Source organism: Dermochelys coriacea, chromosome 14, assembly GCF_009764565.3.
Source record: "Dermochelys coriacea isolate rDerCor1 chromosome 14, rDerCor1.pri.v4, whole genome shotgun sequence".
Taxonomy (NCBI): Eukaryota; Metazoa; Chordata; order Testudines; family Dermochelyidae; genus Dermochelys; species Dermochelys coriacea.
In genome coordinates, this window is record NC_050081.1 from 28,508,357 (window position 1) to 28,510,617 (window position 2,261).

General features: G+C 45.9%; 1 long non-coding RNA gene across 1 annotated transcript; it reads right to left on the minus strand.

The window, feature by feature from the left end:
- Positions 1 to 393: 393 nt before the first annotated feature.
- LOC122456665 lies at positions 394 to 563 on the minus strand. The gene is made up of 2 exons (XR_006275655.1): positions 523 to 563; positions 394 to 465 (listed from the first exon to the last, which is right to left on the minus strand). It is a non-coding gene; the product is annotated as an uncharacterized LOC122456665 (long non-coding RNA).
- Positions 564 to 2,261: the final 1,698 nt, after the last annotated feature.

Sequence of the window (2,261 nt, forward strand, 5' to 3'; positions counted from 1 at the left end):
CTAGGCAGATCCTCAGCTGGTGTAAGTGTTTACAGCTCCACAGCGCTGCTGAGATCTGCCCCAGGAAGTTTACAGTGCACTGAACATTGCCTCTGCCCCAACAGAACTACATAAACTAAGGGCATGGCTACACTTGCAGATGCAGAGCGCTTTGAGTTAAGCCAGCCTTCATAGAGCGCAGTAGGGAAAGTGCTGCAGTCTGTCCACACTGACAGCTTCAAGCGCACTGACAGGGCCACATTTGCAGCACTTGCAGCGGCATTGGGTGCGGTGCATTATGGGCAGCTATCCCAGCATGCAAGTGCCTGCAGCATGCTTTTCAAATGGAGTGGTGGTGGAGTGTGACAGGGAGTGTGTTGTGTGTATGTGGGGGGGGGAGAGAGAGTGGGTTTTGGGGGGCTGAGATCATGTCAGCAAGCTGTCTTGTAAGTTCTGACAGCAGCAGACTCCCCCTCCCCCACACCTCTCTCTCTCTCTCTCTCACACACACACACACACACACACACACACACACACACACACCCAGCATTCCAAAGTAATGGTTGCTTTGTCTCGGAGCAGATAAGCAGCTGGCTGTCAGAAACGGAGCTTTCAAAGGGCATATCCGCATTCCTACAGTGATTCAAAAACAATGACAAGAGTGGCCACTTGACTTAAGGGGATTATGGGATGTTTCCAGAGGTTGATCAGAGCGCAGTAATGCAACACATCATCCACACTGGTGCCATGGCACTCCGGGGGGGGGGGGAGGACACAGCAAACGTTATTCCACTTGCCGAGGTGGAATACCAGCAGCATTGTAGCCGCAGAGTCAGAAGGCTCTGTGTGCCTTGCCAGTGTGGATGGGTAGTGAGCTAGTGCACCCAGGGCTCCTTTATTGTACTATAACTTGCAAGCATAGCCAAGCCTTAAGGCTTGTCCACACTAGAGCTTAATCCATACCCCTGAGCAATGTAAGTTACAGTGACTTAAGCACCTGTGTAGATGAACCCTGTCGGCAGGAGTCCTCACGCCTGTGTGAACATCGCAGTCATGGACTCACTGATGTGACCATCATGTAAGAAATGTGTAACAGACAATGCTGCCTTTGTAAGTTACATTTTCCTGGCAGGGGACAGTTAGCAAGAGATATGTGGTTAGTGAGCAGGTATAGGCTGAGATCAAAGAAAAGTCTTTACAATTTTAAGCACCAAAAAGGTGAATCAATTGGTTCATTCTAATGCAACAGACAAGAGTGCCCCCACCATATATATGCTACTTATAAAGAGGATCCCTGTACAGCTAGACCAACACCCACTATGTGAACAGAAGGCTCTATCATGACACTATCCAGCCTTTATTCTCCTGCTCATAAAAGACATCCTGACCAGTGCAGGGCAGAGAGAAGAAGTGAGAGCACCTTCAATTACAACATTAACCCATTTACTAAAATTTTGTCAGGCCAAAACTGATACCTGTGAAACATCATAATGGCTTTTCTACCCAGGTCAATGCTCAGGAAAGATTAGATGAGTACCCTACTGCTTCATTCCTTCTCTCTGGACTTGAAAAATCTAATGTGGGGTTCATATATACAAAAACTGGACTATACAAAACTTTACAAAGGTTCAAGACAGATCAATGATTAATAATGTCTGAGGGAAGATCTCCTGCAATCTTCTGTGGTTGTTCTGATCGCAACTGTCAAAATTAAGGCCACCTTATTTCTGAATGAGAGCATCCACATAGGGGTTAAAGTGTTGGAAGTCATGTGCATTAACTTCACACCTTTAGTATCACACCATGTAGACATGCCCTGAATAAATAAAGGGAAGGAATAAGGGAAATCTGGGGGGAGTGGGTGGGGGGTGGAGTAATTCCTTTACTTTTAAATGTTTTAACTGGTTTTCCAGGATGCCCACACAAATGGGTGCAGACATTCAGAAACAATGCCTGGCAAAGGAGCAGTAGTAGTAACCACACAATCAGTATCAGAGTTTTCAACCCATGAACAATTATGGTTCATGTGATGTTGGAGTCAGCATTATTGTCTGTGTCCGCAGTGCTAAGAAAATGGCTGTTTTTACCATTGGGTAACTAACTTGCATTAGCTATCCCACTGCAAAAACAGAGTGGAGAGAAGGCACTTCAGTTTCACCAAAAGATAAACTAGGTGAGGTCAGCACTATGCCCCTGCTCCCCTGTCTGACCAATGCTGAGGAGAAACAGAACAATTAATTTAAAAAAAACTTTGACTTTGGCAGTACAAATGAATAAACTTG